Source organism: Pteropus medius, unplaced genomic scaffold (assembly GCF_902729225.1).
Source record: "Pteropus medius unplaced genomic scaffold, Ma_sr-lr_union100, whole genome shotgun sequence".
Classification (NCBI taxonomy): Eukaryota; Metazoa; Chordata; class Mammalia; order Chiroptera; family Pteropodidae; genus Pteropus; species Pteropus medius.
Genome location: NW_024342470.1, coordinates 1,999,402 through 2,014,929, shown reverse-complemented (window position 1 = coordinate 2,014,929; position 15,528 = coordinate 1,999,402). Strand labels below are relative to the sequence as shown.

At 39.2% G+C, this 15,528-nt stretch overlaps 2 pseudogenes; one reads left to right on the top strand and one right to left on the bottom strand.

Moving 5' to 3' along the window:
• Window positions 1–4,540: 4,540 nt before the first annotated feature.
• Window positions 4,541–4,659, bottom strand: LOC120603281 (uncharacterized; annotated as a pseudogene).
• Window positions 4,660–5,504: 845 nt separating this feature from the next.
• Window positions 5,505–5,620, top strand: LOC120603304 (uncharacterized; annotated as a pseudogene).
• The last annotated feature ends 9,908 nt before the right edge of the window (window positions 5,621–15,528 follow it).

Genomic DNA, 15,528 nt, shown 5'->3' with positions numbered 1-15,528 from the left:
AGTTGGGTTCTCTAGAAAGCAAATGCTGAGTTGCAGTCAGGAGAGAAAAAAATTTTTTGGGAGTCACAGCTATGAAAAGAGAGATGAGGAAGCAGGACTGGGCAGATGTGGTACAAAATCTCTGCCAGCTCAATAGTGAGCTTTGGACCAAAGATTGCCTATTGGAGGCGTCCTGCGATGGGTGGAAATAGCTTTGCCTTTGTACCACTATCTCCCATAGTCATTGCTTTGGGCCACTCTGAGAAGAGAGTGAACTTGGCTGGAAAGCTGAGGATGACCACGAGATTAAGAGTTGAAAGCTGTCAGCTGACCACACTCTTTGCAGCTGGGCATTAAGTCCTTTCTTGAGGGTTAATCTGACCAATGCATCTCTCTATCTGCAACAAAGAGTGATTTTTAAAATATCTATTTTTTATACTTTTTTGTGATCTAATTTTTACATCAAATATGCCATATTTTAGAAAATTTTAAAATAATAAGTGGACTCCAAATAAAAGTTCAGAAGAGATCACCTAAGGTAAAGTACATATGCTTTATAGCAGGAATCCCCAACCCTCGGGCCACTGACCGGTACCAGTCGGTGGCCTATTAGGAACCGGCCACACAGCAGGAAGTGAGTGGCTGGCAAGTGACTGAAGCCTCATCTGTGTTTGCAGCTGCTCCTAGTGCTAGCATTGCCGTCTTAGCTCCACCTCAGATCATCAGGCATTATATTCTCATAAGAGCACCAGTCCCTGGTGCCAAAAAGGTTGGGACCGCTGCTTTAGAGCACAGATTTTTTTTTTTTGGTCAGCTATTTTATCTATTCAGAAGTTATTGTCCTTTTTTGGCTTATAGGCTATGTTTTGAATAAGTGAGATTGCCAGAGCTGAGTTCCAGTACCTCTTCTGTGTAAAGAGAAAATCTTAACTCACTGTAATTGTGAAAATTATATTATTCCTTTTGACTGATTGGTTCTTTCATTCACTCAACAAATATTATTATGCATCTACCTGTTAAACTACTGTTTAACAGGCATTTTGCCAGATGTAGAAATTAGTGAGATGTTCATTACATACATATAAAGCTCACAGTTTAGCAGATGAAGTAAGTCATGCACTAAATAATCTGTTTAAGATGTACCTACCCTTAGAGTTTCAGTTTTGCAAGATGAAGAGTCCTGGAGATTGGTTGCACAACGATGTGAATATATTTCACACTTCTGAACTGTACACTTAAAAATGGTTAAAATGAAAAAGGAACCCTCATACGCTGCTGGTGGGACTGCAAATTGGTACAGCCACTATGGAAAACAGCATGGAGGTTCCTCAAAAAACTAAGAATTGACCTACCATATGATCCAGCAATCCCTCTAATGGGTATTTACCCCAAAGACTTGAAAATCCATACCCAAAAAGATATTTGCACACCAAGGTTCATAGCAGCATTATTCACGGTGGCCAGGACATGGAAGCAACTGAAGTGTCTTACAATAGATGATTGGATAAAGAAGCATGTGGTACAATGGAATATTACTCAGTCATAAGAAGAGATGAAATCCTGCCATTTGCGACAATGTGGATGGACCTCGAGATAATCATGCTAAGAGAAATAAGCCAGACAGAAAAAATTGAAAACCACATGATATCACTTACATGTGGGATATAAACCTAAAAGCAACAAACGAACAGGACAAACAAGCAGAGACTCATAGACATGGACAATAGACTAGTGGTTACCAGAGGTGGGGGGGGGTGGAGGAGGTAGATGGAGTAAAAGGGGTCAAATATGTAAAATTGGAAGTTATGTAAATTACAACAAGTGAGTAAAAAAAATGGTTAGGATGATAAATTTTACGTTATATGTGTTTAACCACAATTTAAAAAAATGTTTTAATGTACATACTCTATGACTTAGCAAGTATTGTTTATAATAACAAAAAGATAAAAGCAGCCTAAAATTTTATCAAAGAGAAATGGATAAATAAAATGTAGTACATTCATTTATTAACCTAAATTGGTCTCAAAAACAATTTTGGTACCCCTAAGGTAAGTTTAAGAACACACACAACATAACAATCTATTGATGATAGATACATATAAGTATGCAAATAAAATTATTGGGAATAGGATGGAGGGATAAACGACAAACTCATGGTGGCAGTTGAGAAGGGAAATGGGACTGAGTGGGAGAGTGTGTGGTTAAAGGAGACTTAATGTTATCGACAATGTTTCACTTCTTTTAAAAATAAGGAAGCAAATATGAAAATATAAAACTTAAAAACTGGTAGCTCTGGTGGTGGGAATATGTGTGATTTTTATTTTATTTTTTACACCTTTTTGTGTTTTACATTTTGATTTTTAAAAAATAAACAACTGAGTAAAGAAAATGATGCACACATAAAGAGAGATACAGGTTGAGAATGGAGACGCATTATCGAAGGCAGGGTGGGAGAGAGAGCCTTCAATGATGGAAAAGATGAAGATAGATGAAAAGGGGAATGTGGAGTGGTATTCCAGGCAGAGCGTACAGCATAAAAGAAGCATGAAGACACGAAAGCAAGGGATTCTTGAGTAGTTCCGCTTGGCTGGCTCAGCTGATGACAAATAACAGGAAGCCAGGTCTGAAAGGTGGTTGCAACCTCTTCCAAAAAGAGCCTTCTATGAGAAAACAAAGAATTTCAATCTGTTCTGTAGATAGAGGCTGGTTATTAAGGGTTTTGGAGTTGGGAACGACAGGATCAGAACAGAAAGGTTAATCTGGTCATAAAATATAAAATAGTTTGAAACAGAGAACTGGAGTCAGAGAAAGCAGCTAGGAAGAAATGATTGTAGAAGTCCAAAGGAGGAATGAATACAGGTCCTCCTCCATCTCCCAACTCCTTTTTTTAAACAGCTTTACTGATCCTGGAGCCCTTTGACCACACAGAGACAATAGTCTCTGAAATAGTGTTTCTGCCTCCAGGCTGATGTTTTCCAACTATGTTTCATGTTCCTACACACAACCGAGGATTACAACATATTCTGTTCAGTTACAGTGGTTCACTGTACCAGGGACAACTGGTCAAAGTGTAAATTTTGAAAGAAGATCCAAGTGATTTTCTGATCAATCATAACTTTCATCCTGTACAAACACTGTCCAAAAACGTTCAAAGTTTTCCATTGCTTGATTCTATTCAGATTCTATTCTCTGATAATAGAATAGAGGCCACATTCCTCACCATTTCCCCTATCCCACATCTGGCCCCAGATAACTTCTCCAGCTTTTAGCTCCTTCTGCTCTATGGATTCTATACTCCAGCCATGTTGATATGCTCTATAATCCCATAGACATAGGTACACATTTTCTCACTCCCTCTCCATTTATTTTTCTGGGATGCTCTTCCTCCAATCTCTGTTTATCAAAAATTCTGTTCATTCTAGGGCCCAGATTTTGCTTTTTCCACAAAGACATTTTTGATTACTCCAGAGGAAATTATGTCCTTATACCCCAGAAGCTATCAAGGTTATCTGCCAGTCACATGACACCTTTCTCTCTCTCCCTCCCCACACCTCTCTTTCTAACATTGTGTCTCTTCCTATACTTAGATTTTGAATCCCTGGAGGTAGTGACCAATTTTTTTTTATTTTTGTGTTTGTTTTTTTAATCCCTCTGGAATACACTAGCCCGAAGTCTTTGCGGGTCAAGGTGTTTGGTAATGAAAATAACTATCATTTTTTGAATGCCTTTTAGTGTTAAGCACCATATACAGTATATCTATGTTTAATAAACATATGATACAGGTAATGTTATTCCCATTTTATAAAAAAAGAAACAGAGCATCAGAGATATTAATTAACATTCCAGGTATATATGTGTAACTAGAAAAGAGAAGATTTAACATTTGAACAGAGCTCTGAAAGGCTACACAACTTGTGTTGTTTTCATTGCCTTATTTTGCTGTTCTTATGTAATAGTTAAATAAATGAAAGACTACATTTTTTAGCACGTTTTCTTCAACTTGCTTTTCTGTGATGTATTTCTTCCCTGGAGGTTTACCCAGCTGGTAAGGCAGAAGGAAATACCAGTCAGCTTTTCTTTGCCAGCTGTATTAGTTTCAAGTAATCGAAATCCAACTCATACTGACTTACACAATAAAAGTAAATATGTTGGTTAATAAACCAAGGAGTCCTTTGGTGGATTGCTGCTTTAGGATTGCATCGATGTTATGACAAACTTGCCTCTCTCTTTCAGTTTTGCTTTCCTGAGTTGACTTCATTCCCAGGCAGGCTCTCCTTATGCGGTGACAAAGATGGCCATCAGCAGCTCCAGGTTATATTCTACCAATTTATTAACCCCAGCAGAGACAGCTTCTTTTCTGATGACTCCAGTAATATTACCAAGTAAGAAAGTCATTGGCCCAGCTTGAGTCGTATGCACATCCGTGAAATAATTACTGTGTCTAAGAAGTATTGTGTTGCTTTGATTATTATTTTTTTTTTTTTAGGTGAGGCAACTCTTGGTTGACCTCACAGATTCCAAGGACCTTGTCATCTTATAATCTCTTATTTTTTATTTTTTATGCCTACAGCACCTGGTCTTCCTAGTTTGTCTCCCATGTAAGTACTAACCAGGCCCAACCCTGCTTAGCTTCCGAGATCATACAGGATTGGGCTTGTTCAGGGTGGCATGGCCGTAGACCGTGTTGCTTTGATTAGACAGGGCTAAAGCTGGGGTTTGGGTCAACCCTACCAGAACTCTATGGATTGAGAATGGAAAAGAAAAAATTATAATATCAGACCAGAAAAAATTCTGGATGTTCATTACACACATATTCACTGAACTAGAACTCGACAGTCTCTGATCCTGTTGACTTTGCCTGAGTAGACTCCATGCTCTGTCCTCAAAGGGCTCACTACACAGAACTGTGCTTTTCCTAGTTTGGTCCCAAAGATTGTGCTTTTCTTCAGAGCAGTTATATAATAAAATATTCTACTCATGAGAAATGGTTCATGCCTAGTTTGAGTCTTGTGGTGGGCCTCTCAGGGCCAACTGAGAAGAAGAGACTGGGATCTGATATTGCAAGGAGACACAGTGTCAGCTGTAGTAGCACTGGGCAGGCCAAATTTGGAGGTCACAGTGACACATAGCAAGTAGCAGCATAAGCAAGCAGTTGGTATTTGGGACCAAACAGAAAATGACATGTTGTCTTAATGGGTGGGAGACAGAGAATTCTGAGATAGGAGATACTCAGGATTTCAGATGAATAGATAATGGGTCTAAAGTTCAGGACATTCCAGTCCCGAGGAGTGGGGAATGGAAAGGAACAGGCATGCCTCAGTTGCAGGGGAACAAAGACACTGGGCAGGGTATCAGAATTGGATCTAAGGCACTATACTGAAATCCATGGACTGAGTCTAGAGTCCAAGGCAGGGCTGAGTTTCAAGAATGAGACTGAGGACATGGTTCCATAGTGTAGTGGTTAGCACATCTATTTTACATGCAGAAGGTCCTGAGTTCACGCCCCAGTGGAGCCACGGTCCATGGTCTACGGCCATGCCACCCTGAACAAGCCTGATGTCTGATCTTGGAAGCTAAGCAGGGTTGGGTCTGGTTAGTACTTAGATGGGAGACCACCTAGGAAGTCTAGGTGCTGTTGCCATAAATAGTAATTAAAAAAAAAAATGAATGAGACTGAGGGTCAGTTACTTGATAGAACTGGGACATAAATCAGACTAGCATCTGTCTTGACAGGAAACCCTCGAGTGAGGGCCTAAAGTACCAAAAATTCCTCTTGCCTTGGTGCAGGATTTTGTCCAGTGACTAGGTCAAGACTGAGCCTACTGGTACCGCTGAATGGCCTCAGATAAGAGGAAGGAAGGAGACAAGATTCTACAACTGGGTCTAACAAACTAAAAAATGTAAGAGGCATGTGTTTCCTTATTGGAATGAATAACCTAATAAAAATTAAATTGAAAAAATTTTATCTGGACTGTGTTAAGATCCGGACTGTAAGAGAACTGGGAAAGACAGATGCTATTGTAACGGGATACGAAATGAGATTTCCTTGTTTTCTTAGTTTCAGAGCTTAGAATAATAGGTGCAAGTACACCATATTATGAGGAGATGTGTCAAATCATTTATGCCTGACTTACTCAAATAGGTGCCCAAATTGGTTCTGAAACCTGTAGCCTGTCACCCATTTTTGTCCTTAGAAAAGAAAATCGAGGAGAGGAGGTTTGAAAGTGAGAGATTCTTTGAAGAGAACTATCAATGTGCTGTGGTTTTCTCACTCTTCAGTCAAGGGAAGGTAAAGAATGGGGACCTGTCAGGAGGGGAGACAAACTAACATAACAGCTCAAGGTAGATGTATGCTGAATGGAAAAAATGCCATGAGATAACTGGAAACTAGAGCAGAGTGTGGTGAGAGAGTGCTCGGGACAATCGGACCTGAGTTCCCTGAGTGGTAGGGTAGAAAGCCTAATGTCTTATCTCACCTGAGAGCTAAGCGAGAGGATGGCAGTAGGACCAAAAACGGTAGGTTAAAAGGCTAGGAAAGGAGAGTTGACAGAGTGATTTTGAAAAGTAATAGTAAGAATAAAAATTATCCCTTCTTTTGACTAAATTGTAAGAAGCCCGAGTTCTCCTTTCATTTTTGCCATAAATTAGCTGTGCTCTTGTAGAAAACTGCGTGCTCTGAGTCTCATCTTCTTCTTCTATAAAAGAAAGAATTGGACTAGACTGTTTTTAAGGTAACTTGAAGGGATATTCTATGACTTTCTGATTCTATGGGTGTATTTGGATGAACTTTGACTCATGGGCTGGGATGAGTTATTATGGTATATATGCAGTCCATTATACTAGGCTCTTAGAAATACATGTTTCGTGGGTGCAGTACTGTCTCCTCTCCTAACCCCTCTTCTCTTAACAAGTATTTAAAAGATGAACTAATCAAAAAATTTTAAAAGAGTGACCCATAATACCATTACAATATAACTAGATACATTACTAGTTATATTTTGGTATATTTCTTTCCAGACCTTGACCACCTATCTGAGAAGTTGCCTCAGTTGCAATCAGTAGCACGCACTTTTAATGTTCTTACAGCACACAAGTTCAATAAACTGAGCATGACCAAGAGGATTGTAAGCTTGGGGTGTTTCCAGTTATTGCACAATAATTACAGGCAAGGAACAGCTGACCTTTGATAATACAGCCTTTTGGGGCACAGAGCTACTCTGGTGCGGCCTCTCTTTCTCCTTCTCTCCTCCCCACCCTTACTTCCTGATCCGTCAGTAACAACAGGAACTCAAGAGGCCCCATAGAGCAAAGCCACAGCAGCCTCTGATCTACATGGCATTCACTCTGAGGCTGCTTCTGGGTCAGAAATACCAGATAATCCATTTAGCAAACATCGCAGCAGCCACCATTTATATCAAGTCCCTAAAATCACAGAGAAAACCAATGTGAAGGGGAAGTGGAGATGTGCTGGTGATTCTGTTAAGACAGGAATGAGGAGATGTTCATAGACAAGCAGCAGTGATGACTCTGCTTTAGTGCCAATTCTATATGATCTCAATTCTACTGACGGGAGCACACCTGAGTCCAGACCCAGCCAAGTCAAGCTTTTTGGAGAAGTCTTTGTACATCCTTATCTAGGCAGAGACAGAAACGGTTCAGACTGAGCCTTGAGATGCTATCTCTCAAAACTCAGTCTAGTTTGTGGAAGCTTAAAGAGCAAGGTGAGAGGTAAAGGACAATGGAGCTAGAGAAGCAGGTAAGTAGGTACGAACTGGTTCATGGAGCCTCTGGAGCTTGCAGAGGAGGAAGAGCCTCAGATAATTTGCAGCAGGAATATGATATACTCAGATCTATGTTTTAGAAAAATCAGTCTGGTAGCAGTGTAGGGAGTGATTTGAAAAAAGCAAAATGGGAGGCAGAGACCTGAGGGTATTATAATAGTTTGGCTAAGACATTAAAATTTCTAGAAAAGTATAGGATTTCATTATTAGAAGAGAAAAAAAAGATAAAATGCACTAGAAGTTAGAGAAAATACTGTCTCCTTGGAGAGCTCCATAAGTAAAATACCTTTTGTATTTTGGGGGTGGGGTTGCCTTTTTTTTTCTTACATTGAACATTTTTTAAAATGTGTTTATATTTTTTCTGATTACAAAAGCAATCCATACTCATTGAAAAAAATTGAAACAATTCAGAATTTAGAAAGTAAATTAATTAACTTAAGAAGTAAAAGTCCTGCATAATCCCACCTCTGAGAAGTAACAGCTGTTACTAGAAAGATACCTTTTTCACAGTGGAAAGTCCTATTCTTTCTGAAGGATTTGAAATGCCTCACAACCACATCTCAAAAGGCAAAGCAATGCTTAGATTCCCTGAAGAGGAAATGAAAGACTATTCAGAGGAGGGAAGGTGTACAGAAATAATGAGTGGAAAAGACTGAATGCTAAAGGAGCTGATTCATTCCTAATCATATTTTTCTGTTCAGGAGTTCATTTACCTGAAGCTCTCCAGAGTGGTTGGCTAAGTGGGTGGCTAGTGTTTACTTCAGTGAAATAAAATGAGCTCTAGAAGTTTACCTTTCTTCTTGGTTAACTGTTCATATGTTGCACTTTTCTTTTCAACAGAAAAGTGTTGTCCTGTGATTAGAAAAGTGTCAGTGCCGAGCTGATCAAGAAGGGAAGGTTTCGAGAAGGGAGGGTTTCGAGAAGGGAAAGTTTCAGTGGTGAGGTGCCCAGTTGAAAGAACACTCAAGGGGCCAACGTAAGAATGAAACAGCAACCATCGACTTTATTTCCGGGAGCGCACTTCTATTGCCATGAGCACGGTTCTATTGTGGGGAACGCGCTTCTGCATTAGGGAACCGCATGCGCTTCACATATATCAGAGTACAATAGTGCCATTCTGCCACACACGTGTCCTACAATAAGCTGAATCATGCTTACATGAGTTAGGCGCAGGAGCCCTACTACATTAATGTAACATTCTAAATCTGAGGTCCTATTCCTAGCCGCGAGCCTGGATCACAGCCAGACAGGGGACCAGCCAGGCCTGGGACCCGCAAAAAGGTTTTTTGACATAATGGAAAACAAGAGAAAGTAATTCAGTAGTTTTTGTGTCCATTTGTTCATATCAGATCGGGATAATAATACCTGTCTGCCTCCCCAGAGAGATGATACAGCAACTGATGGTTTGTTTGTTTGGTCCCTTACTTTTGCAATAGAAAAAATTCTAGACTCGAGATCTTTTAAAGGAAAGAATTATCCTTTCTAGGCAATTCTTAGAGAGTTTCTTTAGAAATAAAGCCTTTTTTTAGAAACCATTCTGGAATTTAACAACTTTTGCTCTCAGAAATTCTAATCTCTTTCAATTGCATATTACAGAAACTCAATTTTAACAACTTTAGGTGAAAAGGGAAAGATGATTGTTTCACCCTTCTAAAGCCTGACAAAGGTAGAGTTGGCTTCAGGGATACAGCTCCATCAGGTACTATAATTGGATTTGAGAAATTCTACTTCAGTATCTGTATGCTGCTTGAGAGAAGGGGGTGCATTCTTGGAAGCCATGGAGTGCCATGTTTGGCTATATGCATGTCAAAACATCGAAGGCTAGTCTTCAAAGACAGAGAATACCAAAACAGCTGGGCAGAGAGAAACCGAGATGAGAGATGGTAAGAGGACCATTAGGATCACGGTTCCTGATGGTTTTCCAGATCCCGTTTCCTTTCCCTTTGTATCCTGGCTACCTTGGGGCTTTGCTGAAACACATTCTCTTTGCTCATAACCCAAAGAATCATGACTACTATGGACTGAATATTTGTGTCCCCTTCAAATTGATAGGTTTAAACCCCAATCCCCAATGTGATGGTATTTAGAGGTGGGGCTTTTGGGAGGTTATTAGATTTAAATGAAGTGATGAGGATATAAGCCCCATGATAGTATTAGGGCCCTTCAAAGAAGAGGAAGAGATACCAGAGCTCTCGATGCCACTTTGAGGACACAGCAAGAAGGCAGCTATCTGCAAGCCGGGAAGAGTTCTTACAAGGAACAAAGTCAGTAGGGACCTAATCTTGAACTTCCCAGGCTCCCAAACTGTGAGAAATAATTATCTTTTGTTTAAGCCACCAAGTCTATGGGTATTTTGTTATAGCGACCCAAGCTAAGACAATGACTGAAACAAGTAGGAAGGAAAATTAGTGATAGCCTTTTCTGTGTACTTCCTGCAAGATATAGAGAAAACATCTTTCTTATCCTGAAATTCTCTTTCAAAGGTCACTGATTTCTAATTGCCAAACCCAGTGACTCAATTTTCATTCTATTTTGCCATGTTGGCTGTTCTTACCTTCTCGAGTCTCTGTGACCCCTGCTCCATGCATTCTCCCTTAACTTCCCTGTCAGCTCTTTTTCACTATCTTTCACTATTTTCTCTACTTGGCCCTGTCCAGGTGACCTCTAAGATTCTGTTCTTGGCCATATTCTCATCTTGCTGACTGACTCTATCTGCTACCACAATTTTCTCTCTCACTCATAAGCTGATGACTTCTTCATTTATTATTCATAACCATAAAGTTTTGCTGAGCTTTAGGTCCTAATTTATACTCTCCTGGTGACTATACTCTCTAGATAATCTGCAAACACTACAAAATGTCCCAAACCAAATTTCTCCTTTCTCTAATCTAGTCTCAAATTTTCCAGCCTCAGGGGGGTTCCATAGAGTAGTGGTTAGCATGTCTGCTTTACATGCAGAAGGTTCTGGGTTTGAGCCCCAGTAGAGTCACCACCCATATCCTGGGTGCCCCAGGCCCCAGGCCCCGGGTATGCACCACGGAGCGTGTGGGAGGAGATGGCCCTGCCTTCAGAGATCCAGTTCTTAAGGGGAGAAACAGGGGAGAGAATAAAAAAAAATGTTTTTCTAGCCTCAACCACCAGTACTTCCCACGTTGAACCTCTCTTGCACTCCATATTCTCTTGTAGTCATCAGCCCAGTCTCATGGCCTTTTTCTCCCTTAACCATTTCTCTCCCCTAGTCTCCCTTTCTTGGTACTACGTTCCTACCTCAGCCTTGCTTCCGTTCTCACTTTCTTGTCTAAATTGTGCCTTGTCCAATAGTTATCCTCCTTCTTTCAGCCTTGCTGAATATCTCTTTCCCAGGACATGTCATGCATTTTGACACCTCCATGATTTGCTTACAGTTTCCTTCTCCCTGGGTGCTGTTTCTCCATCTTTGTCCTGTCTAAATCTTATTCATCTTTCAAAATCCAACCCAAATGATTATTCCTCCATGAAGCCTTCTGTCAGGACCAAGCATTGACTTCTTGTGGCTCTCAAAGAACCACTAGAATAAGTATTATAATCTCAGTTTTCCTTTCTCTTATGGTAGAGTCTGAATGTTGTTCATGAGGGAAGAACCTTTCATAACAGTACAGTGGATAGTTCAGATGCTCAATAATATTCGTCAAATTAAATCAAAGAAGAAACTAAGAAACTGCAGAGATCTTTGATAAGAGTCAATGTAGCTGAAGAAAGATATTAATATTTGAGGGGGCTGCTTTTTGATATAATTTCTTTGCTATTACAAATGGAGTGAGAGACAATAGCAGATAGGGCAGATGCCCTCTTAACTCTTCTGGTAGGTGATTGAATTTGGCCTTTATCCTACAACCCAAGTGAGCCTTACCTTTAAAATGTTTGCTTGGAATAAGCTAAGATTTCTTGAAATTTATATTCTGAGAGTTTTTATTCTTTAAGCAGAAGAGAGAACTGACACATTATATGGTCTTGACATGTAGTGGACCCCAAATATATGAGTAACTGGCTTACAAAGAAATCTCCTACAAACGGACATGACAAACAGAGACTTATGGGCATGAACAACAGTATAGTGGTTACCAGAGGAAAGTGGGGGAGGAGGGAAGGTTGGGGTAAAGAGGACCAAATACATGGTGACAGAAGGAAATTTAACTTTGGATGGTAAACATGCAATATACATATGAGGTATTATTGAATGTACACTTGAAACATATAATTTTATTAACCAATGTCACTCTAATAAATTTAATAAATAAATAATAAATAAACAAATATAAATAAAACTGGAAAAAAGAAATCTATTAGGGTATAAGAAGCAGTAGAGAATATTGGTCAGGAGCTTGCCTTTGGAGCAGGACTGGTAGGGTCTGAATTAGGCAACTTCTCAATTCCCTCTTGTGTGCAGTAGAGGTTGTCATGGGCCTACCTTAGAGGTTATTAGACAAGAGAATATATGTAAAGTTCTTGACAAGCTAAGCATATAGTAAGCACTCAGTAATTATTAGGTGTTATTATTCTATTTGATTACCACTTTCAACTATGATGTGGCAAATTTTCCCTCTTCTGTACCCTAAAGACGCCCTGAGCAGATCCTATGACTTCACTATTAAAACTCAGTTCAGTCTGATTTAAAACGTCAATCTGATGATTGGTTCAAAGCTCTCTGCCTCCCCCAGTACAAGCTAGTCTTACGGCCTGAGGAGATCAGTCTATTTTTTTAATCTTTCTCTCAATCTAGTGCCTTGGAGGGCAGGTAGAGGCTGGGCCATGCTCTGGGACACCTTGTCCCCCTTCTCTGTTTTTAAGAAGGACTCAGGGAGAAGAATGAGGCAGTCAGAGCTCTTCTCATATAGTTTATTGCCTCTTGTTTCGGAGGCATCTCTGAAATTTAATACACTGGTTCATTTTGTTCTGCTACTGCTATAGCCTCTAATGATGTGACAGCCTCCACTGGGATGGGTGCACCAGATCCTTATGCACATGGTTCAGATACCACTTTAGCATTAGATTACTGAAGCACAATTGATGCTGGAGAGGCAACTGAAAACAGTACTTGATTTTGCTGTTCCTGTTGTCCTGACAAGCTACAGTCAAAATACTCTTGTTTCCCACAGTGCTTGCTAAATAGCCTCCTAAGCGGGATATGTAATAGAGTGCAGTATGGCCGAAGCAAATCAGAGACCAGGCCAGATGCTACTCAAAGGGCTTCTGGGTTTCAGATACTTTAAAAGAGCAATGACCCAAAATAATATTTATTGAATACTACTAAAGCCAGGTTCTTAGCATACATTATCTATTCTATGTAATAAAGATTATTAACTCCATTTTATAGATGAGGAAAGTGAAGGTAAGAGGAAGTCGATCAATTGCCACTATTCCTGAGGGTGTTGATTCTTACATACTAATTTCCACACTGACCAAAAAATCTAGTTAATATCTCAGAAAGGCAATATTAACGAAGTCATATTTTTGGACATTTAGGATATAACTGCTTGCTAATGTTATTTTTTTTTCTTCTGATGCAAACTTTTATCTTTACTTTGTATCAATTCATGACAAATATAAGGGCCATCGAATGTCTTTTTGGCACAACTTGAAGTTGGCAATGGACACGATAATCCCAATTCATTTTTGTTTTTTCTTTTTGTCAAGAAGATAATTCACTGAACAATAAAAATCTTCTTTTTAAATCCTCAAACAAATTACTTCTCCAAAGCTCTAGCACTTAATCACTTGCTTATTCAATTATAAATAAATATGTATAAAAAACCTGCTATTCGCAGTGCTGGAATACTGTAGTAACCAAAGCAGACAAAGTATTTGCTTTCATGGCGCTTAGATCTTACCTAGGGAGACAGACAATAATCATATAAATAATATAATTCAGATGATGTGATGTGACGAAAATTAGTCTAATTGTCATGAAAGAGAGTGATGAGAGGAGGGCAATATTAATAAGATAGTCAGGAAAGATTGACCTTTGACCAAAACCTGAATGATAAGGAGATAGCCACTCAAAGATTTGGGAAAAGAGCCTCTCAAACCAAGGGGCTGAAGACTTACTTGGCAACTTATAATGTTTTGGATATTGAGAACGCAGTACTCTTTCTATTCCCTCACCCTCAGTGAGAGAACCCAGCAGTAAGTGCAAGATTGGAAGATTTTGCTTAAAAGATCTGGTATGAAAATAAGCAGAAGTCAAGAAGAAAACAAAGATAAATTGAAACCTAAAAGTGCACCCAGCCTGCTAAGAAGTTTTTCTGTCATAAAGGTGAATTCTAGGAAGGTTGATTTAGTTTTAGTGATTCAATAAAGTTATTAACTAGCAAAGAATGCACACTAAGTCACATTTCTGTTTGTGCATCACTTTATAATTGAATGTTTCCTGAAATAAAATAGGAAACGACCACTTTGCTCTCTGTATTTATGCTTCTCAACAGACATCTTATAGTAGACTTTCTTATATTTGTGGTAAACTACTTTTAACCATGCATCAAGGCAATAAAATAGTTTTCATGTGATTATGTCTTTGGAAGTCTGGCACAAAATGTGATTTCACTTATTGAGTGTGATGTGACAGCTGTAAATTGCCACATTCCAGCTTAATGTTTCAATATTGTACTCTCAGTGTGACTGAGTCAATGACTTTTCTGGCTTTGACCATTTTTTCCACAGAGAAGCTGGCACTCAGACAAATCTCCTGTGACACTCTCACAAAGAGATGCTGACAGATCTCTGTCTCTCAGAGGTTCTAACTTGGCAGCATTCCATCCAGACATGCTGGGCACGAGCGTGTGTGTCTGTGTCTTTTGGCCTATGGGAAGGTCCTCTCATTCTGTCTTGCCAGCAGCAAAGAGGCATAGAGAGCCCCTTGGGATGAGAGTTCTGCTTTGGGGCCAGCATGCTTTGGTAGGAAGGCATTGGGCCAGTTTAATAGGGCAAGGAGTCTTATTCAAGGCAGCCAGAAGTTTGTGTAGCAGGCTGGTTGGGTCATTGAGTAAATGCTTAATAAATAATTGGTAGCATTCAGGCACTACCCTCAATACTTGTGATGTATAGATGAATGTCTAAGTCAAGGAACTTACTCTAACTTGTTTGGGGAAATAACCTATAGCTGCCAATCATTTAATAGCTTCCCCTTACCCTAACCGCAAGACTTCTTACAACTCATTCAATGAATTTTCAACTAGTTTTTATCAACTACTTTTACTATGCCAGGAACTGTAGTCTGCTTAAGACATACTGAAATAAACAAGATAGATGTTTCTAAGATTAATATTGTACACACAAAAATGTTATGATGGTTATCTTGGGGTAATAGAATTAGATGGTGGTATGGACAAAGACTCAGTTTATATTTTTTTATCTTTACTATTTGAACTTCTTACAACAATTTTTTGGCAATATTATTTTTTTGTAACTCAACAAAACTCTTTTGAGTAATTGTGCCAGGCACTCTTCTAGAGCTTTGAAAAAATGGCAGTGGATGAAGCAGAAAGAGCCGCTGTTCTCAAAGAGCTTCTCTAATTGGGGAGGCAACACAAAACCAAAAAATCCAAACCAATATTCCATATAATAAAATGATGATTGATGACGTATTCTATGAAGAAAATATTTTTTTAAATAGGAGTGTTCATTTTTTAAAAGTTAATATTCTGTTGTTAACTATCCTGTAATCCAATCTCTGCCTTACTTCTCCCACCTCCATGTAATCTTCCTTAAGTTTCCTCTTTAATTTCAAATGCAT